Source organism: Benincasa hispida, chromosome 2 (genome assembly GCF_027475165.1).
Source record: "Benincasa hispida cultivar pf3 chromosome 2, pf3_genome.v1.1, whole genome shotgun sequence".
Lineage (NCBI taxonomy): Eukaryota > Viridiplantae > Streptophyta > Magnoliopsida > Cucurbitales > Cucurbitaceae > Benincasa > Benincasa hispida.
The window spans coordinates 23,546,672-23,571,545 of NC_143479.1; the positions used below are offsets into that span (position 1 = coordinate 23,546,672).

At 37.9% G+C, this 24,874-nt stretch overlaps 1 long non-coding RNA gene across 1 annotated transcript; it reads left to right on the plus strand.

Annotated features, from left to right (window-relative positions):
* The first annotated feature begins 7,729 nt into the window (after positions 1 to 7,729).
* LOC150037744 (uncharacterized) lies at positions 7,730 to 24,605 on the plus strand. The gene is made up of 4 exons (XR_016527949.1): positions 7,730 to 8,339; positions 10,915 to 11,030; positions 11,130 to 11,252; positions 24,265 to 24,605. It is a non-coding gene; the product is annotated as an uncharacterized LOC150037744 (long non-coding RNA).
* The last annotated feature ends 269 nt before the right edge of the window (positions 24,606 to 24,874 follow it).

The following is a 24,874-nucleotide window of genomic DNA, read 5'->3' on the forward strand; positions in this document are numbered from 1 at the left end:
TACAAAGGCCCTCATGGCTAAGGTGTTTGAAGGACACCTACAGAGTATGGGTCTACCAGACATGCCACATTCAGTCTAGGTTAAGTGGGAGGTTTTGTATTGGCGCGTATTGTATGCCCTAGTTTCTTGTTTTTTTGTACTTTTATATTAGTTTGACTTTTATGATGTACATCTCACTAGCTTTAGAACAAGTGAGAGATTGTTGGGATTGATATCCTAAATCTCGTGGGTTCTATAGTTTATAATTATAATGTACAAATGGTTTATTTATCTAATAGAATCAGAGGCATTTTATTTGACATTTAGTAGAATTAACCCACAAAACCAATAAATTAAGATCCAAGGTTATCTTTTGTAACTTAAACATGTTTGTGGAGACATATATGTAGATCATGTTTAAGAGATAACCTAAATAGTCTGTAGTAGATGGATAAGGTCGGGTACCTTATCATAGTGAAATTACGAAGACGACTCGCTTTGTAGTTGTTATAATTGTTGTAAAGTCCTACAAATGATCTGATCCTAATCATTCATGTGGAGACATGTGAGCAGGGGTGTTCTATACAAAGAGTTTGTATAAACTGGACCACAAAATGACTAGTCTCACTATATAACTGTTGGAAGTAGCAAGCATACAACGGAAGAATTCAAGATTATTAAGCACTCTAATTCATTAATTTTAGCATTAAATCAAGCATGTTCATAGAATAGCAAGAGAGTTTTTGAAATACCTTTGATGAACTCTTTTGATCTACGAAATCAACTTTAATTATGACTCCAAAAGCTTATGGACTACCAATAGATCTTCTTTACTATTCTTTTGGACCTTAAGTTAAGTTGCAGGACTCAAAATAAGTTAAATTGAGGGAAGAATGAGGAAGAACACATTGGTTTTTCACTCAAAATTGAAGAAGTCTTCTTTTATAAAAAACCTCAGCATAATCCACTTTTGCATGGTCAAAACTCAACACAAACTTGAGAGTTTTATGTCAAGGTTTCATGCAATCAGATCATCTAGGTAGAAGACAACTCTTACTCCTTTGATTTAGTGGAATGGTGAGAGTTTCTGCAAGTGGAAAAAACCCAATTTTCTATTTGATTTTGAAAAAAATTTCAAAATTAAAATGCAATATCAATGTTAATTTTTAATTAAACTGAAATTTCATTAATTTTACCAAAATTAATTCAATAATTAATTTTAAATAAAATTAATAATTAATTAAACAATTTAATTAGTTCTTATTAATTTAATATAAAGTAATAAATTAATCAAACTCCAATTCCACAACCATGAATCTCTATTCATGAAATTTGATATTTAAATCGAATTTAAATATCAACCAATTATCCAATTTCGTTTAATTCAATAATTAGTAATTATATCACATATAATTACAAATTTCCTTAATTCGAATTTGAACGTTTCAAATTTACTCATCACCCTATTTTAAGGTTTATTCCATTTGTGAACTAGTAGGGGGACCTAATAGACCTACAAATCATGGGCTCCAACGATCTGAGATTAATTGGCTAAACTCTTTAACCTAATTAACCACCATTCGTTAACTATCGAATCACTCCACTAAAATCCAACAGTTGCACTCCCTTCACTGTAGATATTTTTTGTCCACTTGATATAACCATAATTAGTAAGTTAACCCTTGACAGGTTGTTCGTAATAACGGTTGGGTCAATAGCTGTTTTACCCCCGATATTACCTCTTGTTCCTTAAGTCCCACTGATCCTCTAATAAACAATTGGTTTGAGATCCAATCATCTAACTAAGTCCCTCTCGAGCCAATAAGAGGGTAAGGCCTCTTGTTTAAGACCTGGAGTCAGCACTTAAGGGAACAACCTTTCTAGTATCCATAAAAGCGAGTAGAAGTGAATTCTATCTCGCACCCTATGTCCCTAGCTATTTACTTAGTCTTACCCCTAAAATGGGAAGCTTATTGAGCCAGTGCTATTGAGCCAACCCTCACCCATGAAAATCTAAGGATAATCCCGAATAAATAGGAGTTCATAGTTAGCTTAAAATTTAGGTTAAGTTATTTAGGTCATCGCTTTGAAATAGTCAGTCTTAAATAGTAAACAACATTATAAAATAAGAGTGACTTATTTCTTGGTCTTATCTTATGTAAATTCTTTGCATAGGATACCCCTACTTCTCATGTCTCCACATGAACGAATCAAGATCACTTTGTTTGTAGCATTTTACAACAATCTACAAAGTGGGCTGTATCCAATAGTGTTATCAGAATAAGGTACTCAACCATATTCGTAAATTATAGATCATTTTGGCTATCTACTTGAACTTGATCCACTCTTATCTCTCCACATAAAGTTCAAGTATTCATGTAATAACCATGAATCTTAATATATTGGATTTAGTCTATACAAGTGCAATTTATATATTCAATAACAATTTGATTGAATAACTGGAAATAACATTTTTATTGTAAATAGAATATGTTTAAAATTACAGATTGCGAGTTTTAGGTCATACAACCCAACATTAACACCATTGATAGAAGAGTATAACATTTCAATAGGATGACCATAGGTGACTTGACCTTAATCCTGAGTGAGTTAAGAACTCCTACATCTGAAGGCGGTTCTTTGATCTGCATGGGTGGGAGTGGCCAGTTTAGCCAACTCAATATGCCTATCTGGGGATTCGTCTGATTGAGGAGCTGAGAACACATCTATACGAGAAGGAATTCACTCATTCTCTATAGTTAGGAAAAGTAGAGAAATTTCTCCCTTAAGGGTGATTTCGAGATTTGAACAATGTGATGCCACACCCTTTCCTGGCTCGAGAGGGTTTTGGTCATAGTTGGACGATGACTTATTGTTCATTAGAGGGATCAGTGGCACTTAAGGAGTTAAATGTAACTACAGAGGAAAAACGGTAATTTTTGCCCAACTGTACTTATGAGCAATTTGTTAAGGGTCAATGCATCATTGATGAGTCATATGCAATGGACATAGAAATATATTTGTTGTGCGAAGAGTGAAGCTATCGGTCTCTAGTTGACCATTAATGGAAGTTGGGTAATTTAATTAAAGTGTTTAATTAATTAATCAAGTACCATTGGAGCTTCAATCTATAAGTCTATAAGGTCCCCTCGGTAGCTCAACTGGGATTATTGATAATTGAATTAATTCTGGATTAATTGGAACCGTTCAAATCAATTGAGAGAATTAATTTTTTATGATATAATTAATATGAATTGATTATGATTAATATAATGTATTTAATACATTATAACATAAAGTTTATTTTGAGAGGAATAAAAATTTGAATATGATTCAAATATTAAATATATGAATTGGATTTATATAAAAAAATATAGGTTAAATTTAATATGAATTTGATTTATATTAGATACTATAGGTTTAACGAGAGAATTACAAACTATATGTTATATTATATTTGATATAATATATATTATAGGTTAATATAACAGATAAGTATGATATATGAATTACCTAATAAGGTGGTTATCATATAATTATATATTATTAATTAAATTAAAATTGATTTTAATATTATTTTATTTAAATTTTGAATTTAAATTAAAGGAGGGAGTTATGCATAGTGTAACGGTCATGCTTGTCCAGGGCCTGTTGCCCATGGCCGAATGCCCAATCCTACCCCCTTCTAGCATACTTTCATATCATGTATTGTATTAGTTTAGTTAGCTTGCTTTCTTTACATTTTCATTGTAGGTGACCACTCGCCCTTTTGCATATGCAAGGGCGACAGTTGGCTTTTTGTTCAGAATGCACTATATGGGGATAAGACTAACCATTACTTCCTCATACCCAGAGTAGTACTCTATAAAGCCGTTGTTGTTGCTTATTGCTTTCTAGTCTACTACAATCTTTCTTTCTTTATACACACTCTCAAATCTTCTTACGAAAACCTTTTCTCTAAACCCGTTTTCTAAAACCGTTTTCCCTAAAACGGGGGTGGAGGTTGCAAGAGGCACTCGGTGTGCCATCGGCAGTCCGTATTCGAGTTGGCTGGCTTGTTCGTGAGCGGGAACAAGTGCCGCACAATCGCTAAGAGAAGCTTCCGAAAGAGCGATTGTGACAGTTGGTATCAGAGCCAAGTTGGCTTATAGAAGGAAGATCAGTGATCATGTCGGCGACGAAGAACCTGAACAAGTCCCATGTGGACAGATTGGTAGAGATGGAAGAGCAAATGCTCTACCTGAGAGAGGTCCCAGATAATGTTCGTTTTCTTGAGACTCGGCTACAAGAAGTTGCCGAGAAAGCCGATGGAATTGATGCGGTGGTAGGCCGCCTAGACGGATTACCCGTCAGAGAATTGATGATGAGGGTAGAGACCCTCGAGACCAAAACAGTACGGTTCGGCAACTTTGAACGAGGCGATAGCTCCTCGGGTTCTGTTGCCCACATAGAGGAGCGTGTCGAAGAGCTGAACAGCTCCCAAAAAGCAATACTTCAGATGGTAACCGACTTATCTGAAGACTTTCGATCGGCCCTGGATGTCGTCAGAGCCTAGATAGCGGATGTGAGTGCTAGGGTGAATCTCACCATCCGAGCGGTAGGGAACCAAGCCCCACCTGGGGGCGCAATGGCCGTAAGCCGAATAAAAATCCCAGAACCGAAACCCTTCTGTGGGGTGCGAGAAGCGAAAGCCCTGGAAAATTTTATCTTCGACCTTGAGCAATACTTCAAGGCGACGAACATAGTGACTGAAGAGTCGAAAGTCACAATAGCAACGATGCATCTAATTGAAGATGCAAAACTGTGGTGGAGATCACGATTTACAGACATACAGGAAGGACGCTGCACTATTGATACTTGGGATAGATTGAAACAAGAACTTCGTTCGCAGTTCTTCCCTGAAAATGTCGAGATCTTGGCTCGACGAAAACTCCGAGAGCTAAAGCAAACAGGTAACATCAGGGACTACGTAAAACAGTTTGCAGGACTCATGTTGGACATACGAGATATGTCCGAAAAAGACAAGGTCTTTTGCTTTGTGGAGGGGCTGAACCCGTGGGCGAAAGCAAAACTATATGAACAGAGAGTACAAAATCTCCCCTCTGCCTATGCGGCAGCTGAACGACTATACGACCTTAGCACTAACTCACAAGATGTAAGGAAGCAATCAACTTCCTCAAATGAGGAAAACAGAAACAGCCGTTCCAGCCCTCCCAGACCTGGGGGAGGAGACAAGAACACAGGGGGGGACCGTAAATCATCCCAATCGAGATCAGGAAACAACTGGCGGGGGCCGCCACAACAGCATAACAATTACAATCGCCCCCTGTCTTGTTTCATATGTAGAGGGCCACACAGAGCGCGTGAATGTCCAAATCAAACTGCGTTCAATGCTTTTCAAGCCACATTAGCCTCTACCTCCGAAGACGAGGCTGAACTAGAGGAGACGGTAACCGAGCCAGCGGAAGAAATTGAGAATCCCAGGATGGGGGCATTGAAATTCCTATCTGCACTCCAGAAGAATATGGGAAAGGCGACGGAGCCACTAGAGAAAGGTCTCATGTATGTGGACGCTTGGGTCAACCAAAGATCGGCCAAAACCACTATGGTTGACTCTGAGGCTACCCATAACTTCATGGTGGAAACGGAAGCTCGCCGCCTGAACTTGAATTGGGAAAGAGATGCAGGAAAGATGAAAGCTGTGAATTCCGCAGCCCTACCGATTTCGGGGATAGCGAAGAGAACTCCGGTAAAGTTAGGAGACTGGAAGGGGCTCGTCGACTTCGTGATTGTCAAGATGGATGATTTCGATGTGGTACTGGGGATGGAATTCCTACTTGAACATAAAGTCATACCAGTGCCCCTCGCCAAATGCTTAGTCATTACCGGATCTACACCGACCGTAGTCCAAGCCAGTATCAAGCGGCCAAATGGGGTGAGAATGATCTCAGCCCTCCAATTGAAGAGGGGCCTGGCCCACGACGAACCCACGTTCATGGCCATCCCGATAGAATCGGTTGAGTCCACTGAAGAGGAAATCCCCCAAGACGATCTATTTGTCTTGGAAGAGTATCGGGACGTCATGCCGAAAAGCTTGCCCAAGTCCTTACCCCCACGAAGGGGGATTGACCATGAGGTTGAGTTGTTGCCAGGGGCAAAGCCGCCTGCCAAGAATGCATATCAGATGGCCCCGCCAGAATTGGCTGAGCGTCGGAAACAGTCGAACGAGTTGTTAGGTATGGCTCAGCTCAGCTTCAATAGCCAGCAGAGTTCTGCGATCGGAAAGACGCCCTTCGAACGGTGCGGCAGACAGCCACTCAGGCCACACTTGGTGGACCACCCTTATGCAGGCAAAAGTCCTCAGGCACATAACTTCACTAAAGAGTGGAGCAAAACTTCTGAGATAGCTCGCGCCTACCTAGAAAGAGCATCAAAGAGGGTGAAGAAATGGGCTGGTAAGAAGTAGAGGGCCCTTGAGTTTCAAGCTGGGGACAAGGTCCTGATCAAGCTACGACCGAAACAGTTTCGTTTCCGAGGCCAGAGAGACCAACGGCTAGTAAGGAAATATGAAGGTCCAGTGAAGGTAATTGAGAAGGTCGGGAGAACCTCATATAGGGTTAAGTTACCCTCATGGATGAAGATTCATCCTGTCATCTGTGTGAGTCTCCTGAAGCCCTATCATCCCGAACCCGAGGATGAACAGCGGAACATGCTAAGGCACCCATCGGTCACGATGAAGAGTTCTGCTGAGAAAGAAGTTGCACAAATCCTGGGTAAACGTACGCGCCGTAGTGGAAGACCCAGACGAGAACTGACAGAGTTCTTAGTGAAATGGAAGGATCTCCCCGACGAAGAGATCAGTTGGGAGCGGGCCGAAGACTTGAAGAATGCAGCTCCGGCCATCGCAGGTTTTGAACAAGGTCGGTTGACGGGGACGTCAACCAATTAAGTGGGGGAGAATGTAACGGTCATGCTTGTCCAGGGCCTATTGCCCATGGCCGCATGCCCAATCCTACCCCCTTCTAGCATACTTTCATATCCTGTATTGTATTAGTTTAGTTAGCTTGCTTTCTTTACATTTTCATTGTAGGTGACCACTCGCCCTTTTGCATATGCAAGGGCGCCAGTTGGCTTTTTGTTCAGAATGCACTATATGGGGATAAGACTAACTATCACTTCCTCATACCCGGAGTAGTACTCTATAAAGCCGTTGTTGTTGCTTATTGCTTTCTAGTCTACTACAATCTTTCTTTCTTTATACACACTCTCAAATCTTCTTACGAAAACCTTTTCTCTAAACCCGTTTTCTAAAACCGTTTTCCCTAAAAACGGGGGTGGAGGTTGCAAGAGGCACTCGGTGTGCCATCGACAGTCCGTATACGAGTTGGCTGGCTTGTTCGTGAGCGGGAACAAGTGCCGCACAATCGCTAAGAGAAGCTTCCGAAAGAGCGATTGTGACACATAGCACCCTCCCCTTATTTCTCTCCACCAAATCATGGGAATTAGGGGGTTACAGGAAATCGTCTTCTCCCCTGAAAAACTCAGACTCCTAGTGTTGTGCTTTGAAACATTTTTTTCCTCTCAAAATCTACAATTCTCTTGTCAAAATTTTCATGAAGTCCACAAAACTCTCGTGGATTTTCACCCTATAAAGAATACCGAGGTAATCCAATGGTGGTGTCCAATTGGGTTTTTGACAGTACTGTGATTTTGGAATTTGTGATCCAAGGAGATCGGTGAGATTGTGACTGGTGAGGAATTATGGTGAAGCTTTGTGACTTCAAGGATAAGAGTCCTCTAACCTTAATTTCCTTTTCTTTCCTTTCCTTTTCTTATTTTTTTTTAACATGATGGTTTTGTTGAATGCATAATGGTTTTCAAGTCTATAGTTTTATTTTTGTAAAAAAATAAAATTGGGATCCGATCTTACTTCCGTATGGTTTTCACAAACCTTGATGTACATGGTATCTTGAATAATGAAGATGTTTGGATTGAAGATGATAAAACGATTCCAAATATATTTACTCAATACTTTCATAATATTTTTACAACCTCAAATCCTCCTAATGAAGCGATAGATTAGGTGTTTGAGGGGCTCCTACCAAAAGTTACACCTAATATGAATGATTGGCTCCTTCGACCTTATACAACATAGGAGGTGGAGAATGCTCTAAAATCTTTTCATCCTATAAAATCCCCTAATCCAGACGGATTTTTGGTTATTTTTTACAAAAAAAAATATTGGGACATTGTGGGAAGGAGTATATCAGAATGTGTTTTAACCATCCTAAACCGAAGGCATCTATCAAGTACTGGAACAAAACCTATCTAGTTGTCATCCCAAAGATCAAGAATCCCAGGTATATTTCTGATTTCCACTCTATCAGTCTTTGCAATATTTTATATAAATTGATCATTAAAGCTATGGTTGTTAGATTGAAAGTGGTCCCGAAGGACATTAGTTCTGTTAACCAATCTGCCTTTGTTCCTAGACGTCTTATTAGTGATAATAATGTTATAAGCCACGAGTGTATGAATTTAATGGAGAAAAAGAAAAAAAAAGGAAAAGTGAGTTTTGCTACTTTGAAGTTAGATATGAGTAAGGCGTATGATAGGGTTGAGTGGGCTTTTCTTAGATAAAAATTTAATTTGTTTAGGTTTGATAAAGATTGGGTCGAGGTGGTCATGGACTGTGTGTCAACTATGAATCTTGCAATCCTCGTCAATGGGGTCGCTTATGGTTCCATTTCCCCCTTGAGGGGCTTGAGGCAAGGAGACCCGTTGTCCTCATATTTGTTCTTACTATGTGCCGAAAGTCTTTCGTGAAGGGAATATCTTAAGGGTAATCTTACAGGATACCAATGTTGAATCTTTGTGCTCCGATTACCCATTTGTTTTTATTTTGCTGATGACAATCTTAATTTTTTTGAAAGCAACTGACCAAGAATTTTGGGTGTTTAAGATGATTGTTCAGGTGTATAAACGAGCATCTGGACAATGTGTAAACTTTTCTAAGTCGACCATGCTTTTTTCCCCTAGTTTCAGGATGATTGCAAAAATTATTTTGAGAGTGTGATCAACATGAAGGTGGTGAATAGGTTGGACTCTTATTTGGGCCTCCTAACTGGTGTGACTAGAAGGAGGATGAATGATTTTAAGACAATTAAAGATAAACACTTTTCAGTGGGGGCTAAAGAAAATCTGATTAAGAGTATTGCTCAAGCAATTCCCACTTATGCTATAAGTTGCTTCCGTCTTCCTAAATGTTTACGTTCGGATATTATGAAGTTATGTGTGAGATTTTGATGGGGCTTTTCTGAAGAAAAAAAGGAAAATTCATTCGATGCGGTGGGATAAGCTGCGTTTACCAAAAGAACTGGGGATCTGAATTTCAAAGATCTTGAAATTTTTAACCAAGCTCTTCTTTGCCAAACAGGTTTGGAGGATTCTTAAGAACCCCCTCTCTCTGTTTAGTAGGGTGTTAAAAGGGAGATATTTTCCGACGTGCTCTGTTTTGGAGGTCTCCTACTCAAAGTTTGATTCATTCTTTTGGAAAGGGTTATGTTGGGGGAGAGAGGTGTTGAAGAAAGGCATCAGAAAAGCCATCGGCAATGGGAGAACAACTTTAGCTTTTTTGGACCCATAGATCCCTACATCTTCTACTTTCAAGGTTATATCTTTTTGTGGTTCGAATGATAGGCGTTGGTCGGCTGATTTTATATCCCCTTCGGAATGTGGATCAGTATCTATTGAGATCATTTTTCACCTATGAGGATGTTATGGAGATGATTAAAATCTCCATTAGTATGACAAATAGGGAAGATGAATGGATATGGAACTATAGTAAAAAATGGGAAATACTCGGTTAAAAGCAGACATAAATGTGCTATTATGGATCGTTTTTGGGGATGTGGATCCAGTTCTTCTCAAGTATCGAGTTTATCGAATTGGTGGATGAGATTGTGGACAATCAAAATTCCTTACAAAATTGTTGTGTTTACCTGGAAGGTGTGTCGTAATTGTATTCCTACTATGGTTAACCTTGGATCACGAGGTTTGGAGGTTGACCATGGATGCCCAATTTGTCGAAGGAAGAAAGAAACAGTTATTCATGCTCTTTTTGGTTGCCGAAGAGTAAGGAAAGTTTAGTCAATTTTGTTTCCTGGTAATTGTTTTTCAGAAGTAAAGCACATGCATGTTTTAGATTTTTGGACTGTGTGAGTGGATCATCGAGTATGGGGTGAAGCTTGGGGTGGACCCAAAAGAAAACTTTATTTCTATCATTGATTCCCCAATTTATAACATATCTGATCAAAACTTGAGTATAATACATATTGACGCAACTTGCAGAATGGAAACCTTTGTTGTGGGCTTTGGTGGAATTATTGGATCTTCGACTAAGACCATGCTTGCATCTATGCATGATTTTTGAAACCTATTCTTAAGCCACTCAAAAGCAGAAGCCTTAGCCATTTTTGAAGGCCTTCGTTTGGTAGCAAGAATGGAATACCATGTGTGTTGATGTTATCAGGAAGATTGCTTCTTCCTTCCATTCTATTGCCTACCAGCACGTGCCCCATGCCTACAACTAGCTCCTCATGAGCTGTCTCTAAAAGGAGGTTCTTGATCAAGTGTTTCGTGGCGTAAGAATTTTTCTTTGGGATCGTTTCCTTGTATTTTTAGAGATTTTTCTTTTCTTATTGAACATATTATCTCGTAGTTTTGTTTCAATTTGGTTGTCTAAAACAAAAATCTCATACAAATTATAAAATAAACCATGTATTTTTTTTCAACTAACATAACTCGGCTTATAGATTATTAAACAAATGGTTAAAATTCAACTAAATATTTATTGATTGAGTAAGCATGGCTATTTTTTATTGTATACTATTAAAACAAATGAGCCTTCTTTAATAAGATTTTCTTTCTTTATAGATGCACAATAAAAAGAGTACCACTTCATCTAGCTCAGAAACAAAGACAAAAAATTTCCATATGTGATTCACCTTCAGCCACTTAGCAGAGAAAAACAAATTGAGTAAAAATTCCAGGTAACCAGCCTTATTTCCTCATGGTGTCAATTTCATTCTCTCAGTTAGGGTTCTAAAGCTCTCTAACTTCTCTCTCTTGTTCTTGATCATTTCATGTAGATCGAAAAAAAAAAAATTTAATAAAGAAAATAAGCATACAACTTCTGAGATGGAGAGAGAAGAAGAAGATCTGCATAAGGATTATAGTGGTTCGGTCTAATAGACCTACATCCACTGTCAAAGGTATGGGTTTTTTCTTTTTTTTTTTTTTTAAGAGATTTTTTAAGGTATTTCAGATCTTTTCAAATTTCTTTTGTCATCTTTATTTTTCCTTCCAGATCTGTTTTATATACGTGTTATATACACAAATATGTTTGTAAAGAGGTTACAAAATAGGTAAGCTAAAAAACAATTTTTTTAGATTATTTATTGTTTCAACAAATAGTAAAAATTTTCTGTTTTCTTGTAATAAGTATACATGAATTGTAACTTTAGCTTTGAAGTTTAAAGGTAATTGTTTAGCTCAGTTTCTTTTACAACTCTCCACCTTGAGCTAAAAATTACTCATACCTTGACTTTGTTTTGTAGCTTCACCCTTCAGTTAGATGGTCTATTATTTTAAGTGGACCCAGACAATATTCTAGCTTGAACCGAGGCACAACTTTAGTCTGAAAATGAGATAATTTTTCTTCTGTCTTAACTTTCACAATTTTTATTTCAGCTTTTTCTATTTCATTTCTGATGAAATGCATTCATATATCCATATGTTTGGTTCTGTCATGAAACTGAGGGTTTTTAATTAGGCAAATAGCACTTTGATTGTCACATTTAATGCTTATTATCTTCTGATTAAACCCAAAGTCTGATAGAAGTCCTTGTAGCCATTTAGCTTATTTGGGCAGCCTCTGTTAATGCAATAAATTCAGCCTCTATTGTAGATAAAGCTACAATGGACTTTAGAATAGATTTCCATATGATAGTATTACCTCCAAATTGGAAAATTTACCTTGTGAATGACCTTCTTTTGTCTCTATCACAAGCAAAGTTTGAGTCAAAGTAGCCCATTAGACTTAGGCTAGTTGAATCAGGGTGTCTATATAAGAGGCCCTTCTTTTGAGTGCCCACTAGGTATCTAAATACCCACTTTGTTGCCTCCCAATGTGCCTTTCCCTAGATTTCCCATATACCTACTTACTAAAGCTGGAACAGTGAGCTAAACCAGGTCTTGTGCACACCAAGTACATTAGGCTACCTGTGGCACTTGAATAGGGAATTCTCTCCATTTACTTTCTTTTGTTATTTAGTGGATGGAGAGTCTTTGGCAGATAGTTTAAAATGTTGAGCTAAAGGGGTGCACACAGCCTTGGCATTTTCCATGTTAAACCTCTTTAATACTTTGGTTGCATAGTCTGACTGAAATAGGAACAACTCTCCCTTATTTCTGTTTCTGTAGATTTCCATCCCTAGAATTTTCCTTGTAGCTCCTATGTCTTTCATATCAAATTCCTTGCTCATTTGAGCTTTAGTTTCATTTAATTCATCCATATTACTTCCTGCCAATAACATATCATCTACATATAGTATAAGATAGACTTCTTCCTTATTTTCACACTTCCTTATGTAGACACAAGACTCATAGATGCTTCTTCTGAACTTTAGGCTCGATATAAACTCATCAAAACAATTATATCAACACCTTGGAAACTGTTTAAGCCCATATAGGGACTTCTTTATCAAACAAACTAGATCTTCTGACCCATTTTTCTTGTAACTTTCAGGCTGAGACATATAGATAGTTTCTTCTAGCTTTTCATATAGGAAAGTTGTGGTCACATCTAGCTGTTTTAGCTCTAAGTTTTTGCAAGCTACAATAGCTAGGAGCACTCTTATTGAAGTATGCATCACCATAGGGGAGAAGATATCATTGTAGTCTAGTCCTTCTTTTTTAGTGCATCCCTTAGCTACTAGTCTAGCTTTATATCTCACTCCACCTTCATCTTCCTTCCCCAACTTTTTCTTAAATAACCACTTGCATGGCACAACTTTCTATTTAGGAGGTAAAGTAGTCAAAGTCCATGTCTCATTTTTATACAAGGAGCTCATTTCATTATTCATTGCCTTCACCCACTATTTGTTTTCCTTACTGTTAACTGCTTCTTCATAGCTTTTAGGTTCATTATCATTTATGTCATCACAAAGGTTAGAAAAAGAAACATAATCATCCTCTCTGTACCTTTGTGATGGCCTTCTTTTCTTTCTAGTTCTAACTCTTGTAAGAGTATAGTTTGTTAAGTTCTAAGGTTCAGGTTCTTAGGTTTCTATTTGGGTTTCTTTGTTGATTATGCTTTGATTAGATCTGAAATCCCACAACTTGAACCCTTTAGTTCCTTCTGGATAGCCAATGAACATACATTTCATAGCTCTACAGCCAAAAGGCTTTAAGAAAGAGAGGTTAGGAGGATGCCCTGACCATACTTCCTTAGGTGTTTTAAAATCCATAGTCGTGCAAGGACTCCTATTCATAGTAAAACAAGTTGTAGCCACTGCTTCTGTCCAAAAAGACTCTTCCACTTTAGTTTCTGAAATCATGCATCTTACTCTCTCTAAGATAGTTCTATTCATCCTCTCAACTACTCCATTTTGTTGTGAAGTGTAGGCTACAATTCTATGCCTTGTAATTCCATTCTCAGCACAAAAACTATTGAAGTCATTGCCTAGGAATTCTAAACCATTGTCCGTCCTTAATATTTTAATTTTTTACTAGATTGATTCTCAACAATAGATTTTCCATTTTTAAAATTTGCAAATGTTTGGTCTTTGGATTTTAACAAAAACACCAAAACTTCCCTTGAGTTTATCTATTAGAGAAAGAAAATACCTTGAACCACTCCATGAAGGAATCTTTGTAGGTCTCCATAGGTCAACATATATGTAGCTTAGAATTTCAGTGGTTTTGTGAGTACCCTTCACAAACTTCTATCTCTTAGACTTCCCATAGATACAATGTTCATAGAAATTCAGCCTCATCAACCCCTGTTTCTGTAGCTCTTGAATTCTCCTCTCACTTATATGTGAGAGTCTTCTATGCCACAAATCAATCTCACCCTCTTCAAGCTTCTGTGTTACAAGTGTTTGAGCTAGTAATGAAACATTTCTCACAAAGTACAACCCATTAGACTTCACCCCATTAAATATAGGTCTTCCATCCTTTGAAATCTCTAGGCTTTCATTCTTCCCAATAAACATGCAGCCTTGGTCATCAAGCATTCCCATAGAAATTAGATTCCGCCTAAGCTGTGGAACATGCCTTACTTCTTTAAGGAGTATGTCTCTATTGTCTTGGAGTTTAAACACTATTGAGCCTATTCCAACCACTTTACAGTCATGATTGTCTCCCATAAAAACGGATCCACAATCCTATGATTTATAAGAGATAAACCATGCCTTTGATGATGTCATGTGATAGGTACAACCTAAGTCTAACACACAGTCTTCTTTAGATTCATGGCCATTTGCTCTTTCCTAAGTGGTCACATGAATTTTTGTGAATTCAAGTCTATCCTCCTATATAGAAACATCTCCTCTCCCATGTTCCTTTGGCCTTTTGAAATCCTTTCTGTATGGTTTCTTATTTCTGTCAGGACAATCTCTTTTGAAATGTCCTTCTTTATGGCACAAGAAACATCTCATAATAGATTTATCCCTCTATGCACGATTACCTTTCTGAAAGTTAGAGTTCACTTTTCTCGAGAAAGATTTTCCTTTCGTAAACAGTGATTTAGCATCACCACTACCCCTAGGACAAGTGGAGATTGTTGGGGTTGATATCCCAAACTCTCGTTGGGTCCTGTAGTTTGTAAACACTGTATTGAACAAACGCTTGTGATGTAATAATATGAGATATTTTCTTCACTGTTGTCTATGAAATATGAGATGTTTTATTTGCTTTACCATAAACCAATGAACTAAGATCCCTGGTTGTTGTTGTAACTTAAGTAGGTATGTGGAGAGATACAGGTGGATCATGCCTTAAGTGATAACCAAAATGGTCTGTAGTATATGAATATAGAAGGGAAACCTTATCCTGGTGACACTACGGATGCGACTCGCTTTGTAGATTGTTACAAGTTAGGGTTGGCAACGGGGTAGGGCGGGGTGGCGTCCCCCATCCTCGACCCTGTGTGGGAAATTCCCCCCATCCTCGCCTCTGTCCCCGCCATTTGAATGGGGGACGGGGGTGGGGATTCCCTGTCGGGACCCATTCCTCATTTCCCCATAGGAATTCCCCTACTAATTCCCCGCGAAAATTTCTCATTTTTTTTATTAATTAAAATGGGTTTGGCTTCTTGGGTTTAGAGTTAGAATTTGGATATTTAATATTAGGCTCCAATCGAACACTATACATTATAAATATATATATAAATAAATTATTTTATATATTATAAATATATATTTATAAAAATATAAATATATCAAATCGAGATCGGGGATTAATCGAGGTCGGGTCAGGGCGGGTACCCCATCCCCGACCCACGAGGAATTTTGCCAACCCTATTACAAGTGTTGTAACATGCTACAGATGGTCTGATCCTGATCATTCATGTGGAGACATGCGAGCGGGGGCGTCCTATACAAAGGAGTTTGTATAAGATCGAACCACGAAGTGTATTAGTCTCGTTTTATAACGTCGTTCATGATAGAGACTTCACTTCACTAGGATGACCATATGTAACATGACCTTAATCTTGAATGAGTTGGTAACTCCTGCCTTTGAGAGTGGTCCTTTGATTTGTATGGGTGCGAGTGGCCAGATTGTGGACTCAAACCTACCACTTTGGTGATTCATCTGATTGAGGAGCTGGGAACTCAACTACACAAGATGGAATTCACTCCTTCCCCAAAGCAGGGGTAAGTAGATAGATTATTTCCTTAAGGGTTGATCCCGGGGATTGAATGATGTGGTGTCACACACCTTCTCATGGGTCGAGAGGTGTCCACTCATAGTAGGACTATGAGATATTGTTCATTAGATGGATCAGTGGTACTTAAGAAGTTAGATGTAACTAGAGGGACAAAACGATAAATTGACCCAGCTGTACTTATGAGCATCTATGAAGGGTTATTGTACTATTGATTGGTTATATCCGATGAACACAAAAATATATCTGTAGTGAAAAGAATGCAGCTATCGGTCTTTAGTGGAGTGCCCAGCAGTTAACGGATGGTGGATCTCGTGGCTAAAGAGTTTAGTCAGTTATCCACGTACCGTTGGAACTCCAAGCTATAGGTCTATAAGGTCCCCTTGGTAACTCAATGGATTCAAGTTGAGAATCAGTTTTTGATTTAGTTTGAAGTGTTCAAATTGACAAGAGGGAGTTTGATTATATATGATATGATTAAATTGATCAATTATATATGATATAGTTGACATGATGTATGAGATACATTAATTGGAGGAAAATGATATAAATATAATTTATATCTAGTAAAGGAGAAAAGTACTATGGTTTAAATGTTGCATATGATGTGATATTAAAACTATAGGTTATAAATATAATATGATAAGTTATTATATTTATTTATAATTAAACAATTATAAGATAATTTTTGGTGGTTTTCTCCATAACCATGCATGAAAGCTAGTTTGCGTCACTTCTCCATAACCTTTGGAGTTGTGGAACGGGCATAAAGCTAGTTTGCATCATTTCCATATATGGGGTTACCCAGCACATATGCTCGAGACTAATCCAAAGAAATTGGAACCACATTCGAGGTTGTGCCTCTTTGTAGGCTACCCCAAAGATACACGAAGGGGTTACTTTTATGATCCTACGGAAAACAGAGTGTGTCTATGAATGCAACCTTCCTAGAGGAGGATCATATGAGGGAGCACAATCCACATAGAAAGATCGTGTTGTGTGAACTTTCCAACGAAACTACTAAAACTTTAACAAGAGTTGTAGAAGAGTCTACTCCATCAGCAAGCGTTGTTGATGACAGTTCATTTGGTAGGTCAGTTCTACCTAGGGGTGTTCAAAAAACCCAATAACCCTACTAATCTGGACTACCCAACCCTAACCGTAAAGGTTGGGTTGGGTTAGAAATTATTAAAAATTTAAAATTTGGGTCGAGTCTCGGGTTATTCACTTTCAGTGTCAGGTTGACCCGACCCGACCCGACCTATAACAAAAACAAAAAAGGCAGCCTCATCCTTTCACTTTGCGCATCTGGTCCCTCATGAAGGAAAGGAGGAAAATTCGCCAGTCGCTCTCACCCTTGGTCCCTCGTGAGTCGCGATCGTCAATCGCATCCGCCACATTCTAATAAAGAAACCCAACGAAAAGAAAACCCTCACCCTTTCACATCTGTTGCAGTCCATGAAAACCCTCATCCTTTTGCATCTGTCGCAGTCCGACAAAGAAACCCAACGAAAACCCTCACCCTCGCCCTCGGTCCCTCCTGTCGTCCATCATGCTCGTCTCTCCAAACGAAAACCCTCGCCCTCTCGTAGATCTAGCCTCACAAAATTTTGGGTTGGGTTGGGTTGGGTTGACCTTTCAAAAATGAACCGATATAGTTCATTATTAGCCAACTCGAATTTTTGGGTTGGTCCTCAAAATTCTTCCAACTCGGACTATATACACCCCTAGTTCTACCTCAAGAGTTGAAGGAACCTTGACGTAGTGGAAGAGTTGCGAACCCACCTGTTTGCTATATGGGATTCCCCAAAATCCTGGCTATGGTAGCTGATGGCGAGCTTAAGGATCCGTTGTCTTATCAGAAGGAAATGGAGGATGTTGATCGAGATGAATGGGTCAAAGCCATGGATCTCGAGATGATGTTAAATACTACTGCGATCAAATCGTACGGGTTTGACAAAAACGTCGATGAGCCTTGTGTCTACAAGAAAATCATCAATGGTTCAGTAGTTTTTCTAGTGTTGTATGTAGACAATATCCTACTCATTGGGAATGATGTAGGTCTACTGACATCAATTAAGAACTGGCTAGTGGTCTAATTCCAAATGAAAGATTTAGGAGAGGCTCGGTTTGTTCTTGGAATTCTGATCTTTAAGGATTGGAAGAACAAAGTGCTAGCACCGTCTCAGGCATCGTACATTGATAAGATGTTGCTCAAGTACTCGATGCAGAACTTCAAAAGGGGCCTACTGCCTTTCAAGCATAGAGTTACACTATCTAAGGAAATGTGTCCTCAAAAACCTCAAGAGGTTGAGGAGATGAGATGGATCCCCTATGCATCTTTCGTTGGCAGTTTGATGTATATGATGCTCTGTACTAGACTAAACATGTGCTACGTTGTGGGGATTGTCAGTAGGTATCAGTCTAATCTAGGACAAGATCACTAGACCGCAGTTAAGAACATCCTCAAGTATCTTCGAAGAACGATCGATTACATGCTCGTGTATGGAACTAAAGATTTGATCCTTACTAGATACACGAATTCTGACTTTCAGACTGATAAGGATTCTCGAAAATCTACTTCAGGGTCAGTTTTCACTCTTAATGGAGGAGCTGTAATATGGTGAAACACTAAGCAAGAGTGCATTGCCGACTTCACGATGGAGGCCGAGTATGTAGCAGCTTGTGAAGCTGCTAAGGAGGCCGTTTGGCTCAGGAAGTTCCTGACTGATCTGGAAGTTGTTCCAGACATGTATAGGCCTATCACCCTCTATTGTGACGATAGTGGTACTGTGGCAAACTTCAGGGAGCCCAAGAGTCACAAGCGCGACAAACATATAGAGTGAAAGTATCATCTCATATTCGAGATAGTGCATCTAGGGGACGTGGTAGTCACGAAGATCGCTTTGGAGCACAACATTGCTGACCTGTTTATGAAGGCTCTACAGCTACAGTTTTTTAGGGTCACCTTCTAAGCATGGGTCTATGGGACTGGCCGCGGTTGGACTAGGGCAAGTGGGAGATTTTGTACTAGTTCTTAGTGCCCTAGTTTATTGTTTTGTACTAGTTATTTTGTACATCCCACACGCTTTAGGACAAGTGGGAGATTGTTGGAGTTGATGTCCTAAACTCTCGTCGGGTTCTGTAGTTTGTAAACACTTTATTGAACAAACGCTTGTGATGTAATAATATGAGATATTTTCTTCACTGTTGTCTATAAAACATGAGATGTTTTATTTGCTTTAATACTAACCAATAAACTAAGATCTCTAGTTATCGATGTAACTTAAGCATGTATGTGTAGACATACAAGTGGATCATGCCTTAAATGATAACCAAAATGGTCTGTAGTATATGGATATAGGAGGGAAATCTTATCCTGGTGACACTACTGATGCGGCCCGCTTTGTAGATTGTTACAAGTGTTGTGACATGCTACAGATGATTTTATCCTGATCATTCATGTGGAGACATGAGAACGGGGGCGTCCTCTACAAAGGAGTTTGTATAAGACCAGACCATGAAGTGTATTAGTCTCGTTCTATAACGCCGTTCATGATAGAGACTTCATTTCACTAGGATGACCATAGGTAACATGACCTCAATCTTGAGTGAGTTGGGAATTTCTTCTTTTGAGGGTGGTCATTTGATTTGCATGGGTGCGAGTGTCCAGATTGTGGATTCAAACCTACCACTTTAGGGATTCGTCTGATTGAGGAGCTGGGAACTTAACTACACAAGATGGAATTCACTCTATACCGAAGCAAGGGTAAGTAGAAGATTATTTCCTTAAAGGCTGATTTCGGGGATTGAATGATGTGGTGTCACACACCTTCTCATGGGTCGAAAGGTGTCCACTCATAGTAGGACTATGATATATTGTTCATTAGAGGGATCAGTGGTACTTAAGGAGTTAGATGTAACTATAGGGACAAAACAGTAAATTGGCCCCGTTGTACTTACAAGCATTTGTGAAGGGTTATCGTACTATTGATTGGTTATATCCAATGGACACAGAAATATATCTTTAGTGAAAATCTAACTCCTTAAGTATCACTCCCTTTAATGAACAATTAGGCATAGTCCAACTATGACTACACCCATCTCTGGCTAGTGAAAGGATGAGGTGCCTCATTATTCAAAACCCAGAATCAGCCTTTAGGGGAGCAATTTATTTGTTGACACTTACAATGGGAATGAGTGAATTCCTTCTTGTGTAGCTATATTTCCAGCTCCTCACTCGGACGAATCCCCAAAATGGTAGGCATATTGAGTCGATAAAGTAGCCACTCTCACCCATGCAGATCAAATGACCGCCTTCATGGACAGGAGTTCACAACTCATTCAGGATTAAGGTCAAGTCACCTATGGTTATCCTAGTGAAATGTAAGTCTCTTCAAGTAACGACGTTATAAAGAGAGACTAATCATTTTGTAGTCTAGTCTTATACAAACTCTTTGTGTAGGATACCTTCACTCACATGTCTCCACATGAATGATCTGGATCAGTTCATTTGTAACACTTTACAATAATTGTAACAATTAAAAAGTGGGTCATATTCGTAGTGTCACCAGGATAAGGTATCCAGCCTTATCCATCTATTACATACCTTTTAGGTTATCACTTAAACATGATCCACTTGTATGTTACCATATACATGTTTAAGCTATATTAATAACCTATGATCTTAGTTTATTGGTTTTGGGTTAATGCAAACTAAATGTCTAATAAAATAACACTTTATTAAATAAATAATTCGTTTGTATAAATGATTTACAGACTATGAAACCACGAGATTTAGAACATCAACCCCAACAATCTCCCACTTGTCCTAAAGCTAGTGGAGGTATACAAATACATAGAATCAATAGAGTACAACACATAAAACAATAAACTAGGGCATAGATTATATGCCCAGTAACATCTCCCACTTGCCTTAGACTAGATGATGCACGTCTCGTAGACCCAGATTCTCCAGGTGACCCTCAAACACTTTAGCCATGAGGGCCTTTGTAAATGGATCAGTAACATCGTGCTCTGAAGTGATCTTAGTGACGATCGCATGTCCTCGATGTAAAATCTCCCGGATGAGATGATATTTACACACAATGTGCTTCCCTCTCTTGTGGCTCCTAGGTTTCCTGGAGTTTGTCTCAACACCACTATTATCAAAATGAAGAGTGATGGGCTTGGACATATTAGGAACAACTTCTAGATCTGTCAAAATCTTTTTGAGCCATATAGCCTCCTTAGCAGCTTCACAAGTCGCTACATACTCTGTCTCCATGGTAAAGTCAGCAATGCAACCTTGCTTTGTGCTTCTCCATACTACTGTTCCTCCATTAAGAGTGAACATTGATCCTAATGTGGATTTCCTGAAATCCCGATAATCTGAAAATCAGAGTCAATGTATCCTATAAGGATCAAATCCTTAGCGCTCCATACAAAAGCATGTAGTCTCTTGTTCTTCGAAGATACTTGAGGATGGTTTTAACTGTTATCCAATGATCTAATCCTAGATTAGACTGATGTTCACTGACATTTCCTACTGTATAACAAATGTTAGGTCTAATACATAACATTGCATACATCAGGCTACCAATAGCCGACACATTGGGGTTTCGTCTCATTTCCTAAACTTCTTTAGGTATATTAGGACACTGTTACTTAGACAATACAACTCCATGCCTGAAAGGTAATAAACTCCTCTTGAAATTGTGCATCGAATATTTCACAGGCATCTTGTCAATATACGATGTCTGAGATAAGGCTAGCATTTTGTTCTTATGATCCCTGATGATCTGGATCTCTAGAACAAATTGCGCCTCTCCCAAATCTTTCATTTGGTATTGGGCTACTAATCACTTTTTAATATTTGTCAATTAACCTATGCTATTCCCAATGAGTAGGATACCATCCACATATAACACTAAGAAAGCTCTTAAACTGTTGATGATTTTCTTGTGGACACAAGGCTCATTAACATTTTGGTCAATCGCAATATCAAATCTTATATTCCAAGATCGAGATACTTGTTTCAATCCATAAATGGATCGATAAAGCTTGTAGATCATTTGCTCTTGACCTTGTTTGATGAATCCCTCTAGTTGTTGCATATAGATGGCCTCTTTAAGATTACCATTCAGAAAGACAGTCTTTGTTGAGATTGGTGTCCTAAATCTCTCTTGTATTCTCATAGTTTGTAAACTCTGTATAAAAAAAAATTGTTATTATTAAAATAATTGTTATTTTATAAGCATGCACTCAATCCAAAAAACAAAGATCCTAGGTTATTGTATGTAATTTAAACATATATGTAGAGACATACAAGTGAATCATGTTTAAATGATAACTTAAATGGTCTGTAGTAGATGGATAAGATTGGGTACCTTATCCTGGTGACACTATGAATATGGTCTACTTTGTAGTTGTTACAAAGTGTTGTAAAGTACTACAAATGATCTGATCCTGATCATTCATGTAGAGATATGTGAGTTGGGGTATCCTATACAAATAGTTTGTATAAGATTGTATCACGAAATGAATAGTCTCATTATATAACGCCGTTAATATTATCGACTTATGTTTCACCAGGATGACCATATGTGACATGACATGAATCCTTAGTGAGTTGTGATTCCTATCTATGAAGCTAGTCCTTTGATTTGCATGGGTGAGAGTGGCCAATTGACTGACTCAATATGCCTACCATTTTAGAGATTCATTTGATTGGGGAGCTGAGAACACAGCTACACAAGATGGAATTCACTCCTTTCCTAATGCCGGGATAAGTAGATAAATTGCTCCCTTAAAGGCTGATTCTAAGGCTTGAACAATGTGGCATCACACCCTCTTTTGGCCCGAGGGGGGTTTGTTCAGAGTTAGACTATGACTTATTGTTCATTATAGGGATCAGTGGTACTTAAGGAGTTAGATGTAACTACAAAGGCAAAACAATAATTTTGGCCCAGTTGTACTTACGAGCAATTTGTAGAAGGTCATTGCATCGTTAACTGGATATATCCAATGGACACAGAAATATATCTGTAGTGCGAAAAGTGCAGTTGTTGGTCTTTATTGGAGTGATGAACAGCTGATGGATGTTGAATAATTTGAATTAATTATCCAAGTACCATTAAAGCTTCAATTTATAAGTCCATAAGGTCCCCTCTGTAACTCAACATGGATAATTGAGAATTAATTTTGAATTAATTTGAATTTTTTAAATTAATTGAGAGAATTAATTATATATGATATAATTAATTCAAATCAATTCTATGTGATATAATTAATACAATGTGTTTGATACATTATAATATAAAGTTTATTTTGAGAGGAATTAAATATTTGAATATGATTCAAATACTAATTATATGGATGAGATTCATATAATTATTTTTTAATATGAATTTGATTTGTATTAAATGTCATAAATGTTGAGAGAATCCAAACTATAGGTTATATTATATTTGATACAATATAAAAACTATAAGTCATATGTTATATTAGATATAACATATGGTATAATATATATTATATAATAAAGTGATTATTATATAATTATATATTTTTAATTAAATTAAAATAGTTTTACTTTAATTTAAATTTAATAAAAGGAGGGAATTATAACTCCATCCCTTGGTTTTCTCTCTAATCACATATGTGGGAATGAGAGATTACAGGAAATCTTCTTCTTCCTCTTACTTCTAATGCAAAGAAGGTCTGTTGGTTACTCTCTTGGTTTGATCTCCCAAAAATCTCAATTCATCTCCTCGCCCTCTCCCAAAAATCAATAGAGAAGCTCACAACTCTCTTTGTAATTCTCACCCCTAAGAAGAATAAGGAGGTTTATTTGTGGTGATTGGAAGGAGAAGGTTCATGAGGATTCAATTCTTTAAGGGTAAGTATGACTAACCCTATTTTCCTTTACTGTTTATTTATAAAGCATGCTATGAAATCTCTGTGATATGCATAATTTAGTTCACTGTATTTTAATTCTTTGTGAAATTGAAATTGGAACACGATCTACGCTTCCGCATTGGACCTCACAGTCCTTCAATTGGTTCAGAGCGAAGGTTTTTGGTTCTTAGTTTTTTTATTTTCTAGAATTTAGATTCAGGCTATGGTGGGTTGCATTACTCTATTGTGTTCATGTTGTGAATGATGGTTTGCAGTTATGGATGTTTTCAGGATTGGTCCTTAGAATTTACTACTTTAAATTTACAATTTGGTTTGTAAGGGCCTGATGTTTTGGGCATTAGTTTTGCAATTGGGTCTATAAATTTTTTTGTCTGTTTCAATTGTGACTTTTCTAACATTTTTCTGGAGAAATCAAGGCCCAAATTGGAGCAAAAACGAAGGAGTTCGCGTATGTATAGGAGGCGACTGTACAGTTGCTCGCAACGTTGTGCCCTAGCGTCGGGACATTACAATGCAGTAGACGAAGATGTTTTTTTGTAATGTCGCGATGCTCGGGCACAACGTCACGATGCTCCGAGATGGAAACTTCACGAGATTTACGGGCAATTCATGAAGTCGGGTGGTTCAGCGACTGGGTTGCTGGCGGTTCGAGTTTTGGACGGCCCAATTCGTGTAGTTCAAATTCGGGTTCACTCTTTTTGAACCGATTCAACTATTATTTGATGTAATAGTTAGTTTTTCCATTAATTAAATTAATATAAAGGTTATATTATTTTAATTAATTGTTTAGGAGTTCAATCCCGGTCCATATATTGTTCTTTAAATTATGCATTTGATGTATGGTTTATTTTTATATCATATATGTCATAATGTATGCCATATAGAAAACCCCACCATAGGTTATGCATTTAATCATGCATCATGAAAATTATAAATGTTATAATATAATTACATGATTTAATTTTATAGCATGCTCATGCATCATATAATATAATTATTATAATATATGTTTACATGCATTAATGA